A 7,912-nucleotide genomic window follows, 5' to 3' on the forward strand; every position below is an offset into this window, starting at 1 on the left:
TCCAGGCACTGGCTTGGAGCTGACCTCTGCTGAAGATGCTTCCAGATGTTGGACTACAGTATCAGCAAATGGGCAACCAAGCAAGTGCACCAGGAGATACCTACGGAAGCTGATTCCTCCTGCTAAGGGATTTTTTAATTGCCGTATTTTTCGCTCTATAAGATGCACCAGACCACAAGACGCACCTAGTTTTTGGAGGAGGAAAACAAGAAAAAATATTTTGAATCTCAGAAGCCAGAACAGCAAGAGGGATCGCTGCAGTGAAAGCAGCGATCCCTCTTGCTGTTCTGGCTTCTGGGATAGCTTACTTTTTAGGAGGGAAAAAGTGAGTCTTATAGAGCAAAAAATACGGTACATGCTCTTTTGGTTTGAGGATGGCTCTTCCATGTGGACTGTCAGTGATATTGCTGAATATATGCTTTGCATATGACTATTTCTTTATTTTGTAAAAAAATTATACTGCTTGATGGTAAGAAACCTCAAAGCAGTTTACAAAAAAGGTGAAAGAATAAAATCAAGGAAAATGCACAACCGTACTTTCAAACATGCAGAGGTTAAAATGCTAAAAGAGATTAAAATTGCCTCAACTTTTAAATATCTGGGTAGGCTTGTCAAAGCAAGGATGATTTTAGCAGGCAGTGCAGTGTGCAGTGAAGGCACTTGCTTGCTCTCAAGAGGCGGGGAGTTCCAACGTGCAAGTTCTGCCGCACTAAGCAGCTGGGTTCTTACAAATATGTAATAGGTATTGTGTGGCAACTGTAGTAAGGCCAGTTCTGCCAATCGCAGCAGTCTTGTAAGTAAACTATTCCCAGTTTATTAAGGGCTTTATATGCCAATAGTCAGCAAATAAGGGACACGGGTGGCGCTGTGGGTTAAACCACAGAGCCTAGGACTTGCCGATCAGAAGGACAGCAGTTCGAATCCCCACGACGGGGTGAGCTCCCATTGTTCGGTCCCTGCTCCTGCCAACCTAGCAGTTCGAAAGCACATCAAAGTGCAAATAGATAAATAGGTACCGCTCTGGCGGGAAGGTAAACAGTGTTTCCGTGCGCTGCTCTGGTTCACCAGAAGCGGCTTAGTCATGCTGGCCACATGACCCGGAAGCTGTACACCGGCTCCCTTGGCCAATAAAGCGAGATGAGCGCCGCAACCCCAGAGTCATCCGCGACTGGACCTAATGGTCAGGGGTCCATTACCTTATGCCAATAGTAACACCTTGAACTTGGCTCGGTAACCAACTGGCAAGAAGCTCAGACCTCTGAGCACAGGTGTGCTATGCTGACAAGGCCTCACTCCTGTCAGCAATCATGCTGCAGCATTCTGCCCCAACTGCAGCTTCTGGACCAAGCGTGAGGGAAGCCACACACAGAGCGCTTTGCAGTTATCCAGTCCTGAGGTAACCAGGCATGAACTGCTGTGGTCAGGCTCTCCTGGTCCAGAGATGGCTGTAGCTGTCGAACCAGCCAGTTTGCAAAAGGCACTGAGCCTCCAGTGTCAGAGCTGGATCCAGAAGCAGCCCTAAACTGCAAACTTACTCCTTCAAGGGGAGTGGTACTCCGTCCAGGTTTGGCAGGTGAGTAATTTCATGGCCACCATCTTGCCAGCATCTGGGCTCAGCTTTTTCTCCATCATCCACCATGTCCCAGCAGTGGCCCAGTGGTCTGTGCAGCATCTCTAGGAAGAGAGCAGTAGGTATTGAAATTGACCCTACCGGGAAACTACAGAGCCATGTGCAAGGTTAGGAGCGCTCCCAGCCAACTCTCTGTGGCTGAAGTGTGTTTGCTGATCTGAGCATTAGCTGACAAGATGAATCAGATCAAGGAGCACTACCCAGAAATCTCCAGATCTGTTTGTCGGCTGCTGCAAAAGCTGCAAAGAGTTTTGTGGCACATTAAGGTGCCACAAAACCCTTTGTTGTTTTGTCCAGAAATTAGTTTTCTATTTATTCTTTTTGCTAGATACACACCACTTTTTCGTGATCTTACCAAGTTAAAAACTGACTCTGGTAGCTTCTTTCATAAATATATATATTACAAGGGGATACAATCCAGTGGGAACGTATCCTATGAACTGCAAGCACTGACTTATGAAACAGGATCTCTCTGGTTTGAATCTCACCTGTTGACACAAACACAGCTGGTGCGCTCAAGCAAGCTATGCTCACTCCAAACCTACATGGGGATAATAATACTGTCCTACCTTACAAAGTTGTTGTAAGGATGTCAAATGAATGTGTGTGTAAAGCGGTTTGAACACTAGATAAATGTTAAGTATTGTTATTGTTGTTGTCTTTTTCATTTCTTTTTAATTATTATTATTAAATGCTTTATTTTCCATACTTGCATCCGTACATCAAATACATATCTTCCTTATTTTACATAATTTTTTTCAAAACACAATCCAACAAAAGAATATAGGTCTTCCTACTATACATTTGATACAGATACTTAATTTCCCATCCTTTCCCAATTTGTTTTTCACTCTAATAAACCTATTGCTTCAACTTAACTATATATTGCTAATAAAATATTAACATTCATATTTATATATTCCTATTTTCCTCTTTTAATTTAGATTATTCACAGAGATTACTCAAAGGCTACTACCGTATTCAAGTTGCAACAATTGTTCTTTAGGTAATTCCTTAAAGCTTCCCAGTTTGAAATGAACTCCTGCTTTGACTTATATTTAATCCTTTCCGAGAGACTGTCTAATTCTGCGTATTCTACCAGTTTTAATAACCATTCTGATCTCGTGGGAACTTTGTCGCTCTTCCAATGCTGTGCTATGAGTACCCTTGTGGCAGTGGTAGTGTACAATTTTTTTTTCTTATCTTCCTAACAATATCTGGATCTGTAAAGGTAAAGGTAAAGGGACCCCTGACCTTTAGGTCCAGTCGTGGCCGACTCTGGGGTTGCGGCGCTCATCTCGCTTTATTGGCCGAGGGAGCCGGTGTACAGCTTCCGGGTCATGTGGCCAGCATGACTAAGCCGCTTCTGGCGAACCAGAGCAGCGCACGGAAACGCCATTTACCTTCCCGCCAGAGCGGTACGTATTTATCTACTTGCACTTTGATGTGCTTTCGAACTGCTAGGTTGTCAGGAGCAGGGACCAAGCAACGGGAGCTCACCCTGTCGCGGGGATTCGAACCGCTGACCTTCCGATTGGCAAGCCCTAGGCTCTGTGGTTTAGACCACAGCGCCACTGGTGTCCCTTTCATCTGGACTTGTAATACCCAATAAAAATGATTCTGGTTTTTTCAAAAAAGTTGCATTTAACATTGTTTTAAGCTCTCTCTAGATACCATTCCAAAAGGTTTTAATCTTCTTACATACCTACCATATATAGAAAAGAGTTCCATCTGGTTCACCACATCTCCAGCATATATTAGGAACACTTTTATACATTTTGGAGAGTTTACTGGCAGTTAAATACCATCGGTATAGCATCTTTTGGAGGTTCTCCTTTAACGTAACACATGCTATAAATTTCCAGTTAACTTTCCATAGGTGTTCCCATTGACTCATCTCTATATTATGGCCAATGTCTTTTTCATTTCAGCTACACTTGTGCAGAATTTTTAAAACCCCACTGTTTATATTCCTGGGTTTGCTCCATGTAAGGCAAGCTGTGCTTCCTACAAACTCAACTATGTACTGTATTTCCTGGTATTAAAGGTGAAAGTTAAAGTCGTTGTTTTTTCTTTCAATAACCCTGCAGCCCTGTTGTCATAAGAACATCTATGTATGTGCAAAAATAAATAAATAACTCGAATGCCTCCTCTTTAAAAGCTTTCTTCAGGTTAAGTTGCCATTCCCTAGCAACCACCAGGAGAGCTAGACGAGGCTCATTCTCACATTGACTGCAGAAACCAGCTCTGCCATCAGCCGAGATTAAAATCCACAAAAGGAAAATGAAGAAGCTCGTGTTGCATCAGAATAATGTCTTTCCATCCATGAAATTTCCATCCATTTCTATTAGGAAATATTCAGTTGGCATCATCTTGTTTAGTTAGTTATGGGGGGAGGGTTGGTTGTTGTTTTATTTACAGTTGCAATCAAAATTATTCATCCCCCATTGCAAATCAGGCTTATTATCAAAATTTACAGACTTTCAACTGTTTGCAATGAGCAAATCAAACAAAAGGAATCGAAATAGCTCAACACACCAGATGCTTCAAGTGGTTCCCCCGAATTCAGCTGAAGCTGCAACTTATACCGGCTTCTGTATATAAGGGAAATTATCTCAGCGGTTCGAGTACTTCAGCTATGAAAAGAATCTGTCAGCATTAGCATCCAGGGCATATAACTGCAATTTATATTTCTCTCTACCAATTTTAATTCCTTCAATTTGTGTGTCTGATCTTACCATATTTGCATGTGGTTAATTAAAGGTTAATAAAGGAGAGAACAAAACTGCATAATTCCTGCTTTGTAAATCCAGAGTATCAGATAACATGCCATTAATTATAAAGCATGATTTAGGGCGGTTGATCCATTTCATATATAAAGGAAGAAAATCAAATGGCTGCAGACCAAGAAATATTTTAAATCTGTGCAATCAAATGTCTTATCAGCATCTAGTGCTAATTCACTTCTTGGTTTATGCTGCTGCAAGCAAACTGATGAAGCATCGACTAAGATCCAGATTTGGTCAGACCCAAAATGCAACTCCACCTGCTCTCCCCAACCGATTCCAAAATAATCTGTTTTAAATGGTCTGCCAGTATTGTAGGCAGGGTTTTGGATCCACAGTAAGGAACAAGACTATAAATGATACAGACTGCTGGGGCTTTATCATATTTAAACCAGAATTCATGCATTGAATTAGCACCATTCTTGCTTTCAGTGCTTTGCTATGTGTTCTTAACTGCCCACATACCAAGTGGTTGGAGTTTTACCATTCAACTGGATATACCTGTCTGGTCCTTGTTCTTTGTCTAATTGCATGTTGTGAATTGCAATGCCATTTCCTCTTTCCTTATTTACTCTGAAAATATTGAACATAGGTGGGAGGGAAAATATGACCCACATATGTGGGGTGACTAATACAAGAATCGGCTGGGAGCCTAGATTCGAAATACGGGACTGAACTCACTTTCTAACAGGAGAGTGGCAGAGTTTAAAAACTCACAAAAGTCAAGCAGCAGCAACCTGGGAATATAGGTGTTAGACCCTTTTATCCTGTTATGTCTGCTTGCAAATGACACTCCTCTCTTTCTACCCCTCTTGCAATGAGCAAACCGCACCCTGTGAAGTAAGGTTAAAGTACTTTACTTACTGTACAAAACATCCCAAAGATCAGGTGCACCAGTAGCAAGAAGAACACTCGCAGAATACTCTTGGGTAGAAAATACAGAAAGATAAGTTCAAGCACGTGCTCTAAGCTTGCAGCTTGCTTAGACAAGTCTTCCTTAGTGTGGAGAGACAGAGAGCAGGAAGAGAAGGCTTTGCTTCCTCTTTTATTGGAGAAGGTGGGGCGTGACCTAGCTGAGTCTAGGAATCCAGCTCTATTGTCTTAACCCCTTCATGCACTAACTAGCACTCATGTACAGTACAGTTATTTTTGAGAGCAATCTCCCACAAAATATTGATTGTCATTCAATATAAGCAGAGAACTTTTCTGCAAAAATTAATTCTGTTATCGTCAACTTGTCTCTTGTTTTTAAATTCACACACATCACTGTATCCTCACAGTTCTGAAAGAATAGTATTTCTTTTGTAGTATTACTCTGAGGCTTTCTCCCGATTGAAGTGCAGAGTGTTTAAGGACAGGGACATTCGCAGGGAAACCAAAATGCTTGTTTACAAAGCTATTGTACTGGCAACCTTTCTATATGCTTGTGAAACATGGACAACTTATAATCACCATCTCCAACTCCTTGAAAGATTCTATCAACGGTGTCTCCAAAATTTTTTACACATCACTTGGGAAGACAGGCGAACTAATATCAGTGTACTGGAAGAAGCAAAGATGTTGAAGCAATGATTCTTCAACATCAACTTCGCTGGACTGGTCATTTTGTTTGGATGCCTGATGATCATCTTCCAAAGCAACTACTCTATTCTGAACTTAAAAATGGAAAGCGTAATGCTGGTGGTCAACAAAAGAGGTTTAAAGTCTGTCTCAAGGCAAATCTTAAAAAATGTAGTGTAAACACTGACAGCTGGAAAACACTGGCCTGCCAGAGCTCCAGTTGGAGAACAGCCTTTACCAAAGGTGTCATGGGCTTTGAAGGCACTTGAACTCAGGATGCAAGGGAGAAATGTGCTAAGAGGAAAGCACACTTGACAAATCCACACTGTGATCAACTCCCACCCGGAAACCAATGTCCCCACTGTGGAAGGACGTGTGGATCCAGAATTGGCCTCCACAGTCACTTACGGACTCACTGTTAAAACCATGTTTATGGAAGACAATCTTACTTGGCTACAAGTGATCGCCAAAGAAAGAAGAAGAACTACTCTGACGTACCTATATTTGAAGGAGAAACCCCTTCTAGGTTACTTTTTGGGAAACTAAAATGATAAAGAATCAAGTTGTGACATCTTAGAGACTAACAAATTTATTACAGCTTAAGCTTTCATGGACTGGAGTCAGATTCATTATATTAGAACAATAGGGTTGGTTTTTTTTTAATGTTCTCTTGATCTAATCTATGAGGCTGTTGTGCAGAGTTCCAGTCTACTGCTGTTTTGGACTGTTAGAGGATCTCAAGTAGACCATTGCATTAAAAATCAATATACCTTTGGAAAGTATTCATTCCCTGGAGGACTATGGAAAACATTGAATGAAAATTAGTCCGATTATTTCAAGGCCAGAATGATAACAGCTTACTAGTACCACTTCTTTTGCAATGTATTTTTTTACTTCCCCTGGAGGAATACAAAAAGCTTACTAATCAGCCCATACGTAAAATCATGAGCTGCCTTGATGCAGAATTAAGGAGATGGGAAAATCTGTTCTTGAACATCTAAAGTGATTATAGAGAGTCGACGTATGATAAAAGTCTGAGAATTTCCACATAATCCGAATTATCCAGAGAGACATAAGACTGCAGGAGTTAATGCAAGTGATTTACATTTCAAAGGGTCTCAAGATTAAATACTCAGGCGACATCCAGCAGAATCTTTGTTATTGGAGTTGTAGAGATCAGACAGAGTAACAGTTTAAGTACCTTTAATCAAGTGTTGGTCATTGTTAAACCAGGGCGATAGCTCCTGAATGAACCCTAAAAACAGATTTTCGAAAACAGTCTGCATTGGAACAAACCTGGAAAGGTCAGGGGTGGCAAGGAGCCAGGGAATTTGACCATTTCAATAAAGCAACATTTCACAATAACTGCGGCAAGCCTTTTTTAAGCTCTCTGTTTTAGGATAATATAATCAGTCTAGCAAACCTCCACAAAGCACACTTTGAAGGCTAAATAATACCATCTGGCCTTTGCCCATCCAATCTCTTTAAGCATATGGTCAATGACAGCAGATCGCAAGTGTCCTCTGTCTCCAAGTCCCTAACTGCATTGGCTTTTCCCCCCTTAATGCTGAATGAATGCACATCACCACTTATGTCTTCCCAAATGCTTTCGATTTAGATTCTAAGCCATTCTGAATTTCATCTGGCCAGAAAGACAGAAATGCTGATCCTGCTCTGTTGGGATAATACATTGCCACGCGCAGTGAAATAAATTGGTCCGAAAGAATAATCTTCGGGTCACTATGCTATGAGCTTCCCTCGATCCCTTTCAATGTGCAACATCCACCGCCCAAATCAGCTTTAAACAGCCAGAAAAGACACTGTGATTTGCTAAAAGCTAGTGCTGGAAAGTGGACAAGAAGGACAGCGGTGAATCACGAAGTCACTTCTTCAAATGTCTGCTTCACTGTGGATTCTCTAGGTGACCTGAGTCAGG

This window comes from Podarcis filfolensis (genome assembly GCF_964270895.1).
Source record: "Podarcis filfolensis genome assembly, chromosome: 12".
In the NCBI taxonomy this organism is placed as follows: Eukaryota; Metazoa; Chordata; class Lepidosauria; order Squamata; family Lacertidae; genus Podarcis; species Podarcis filfolensis.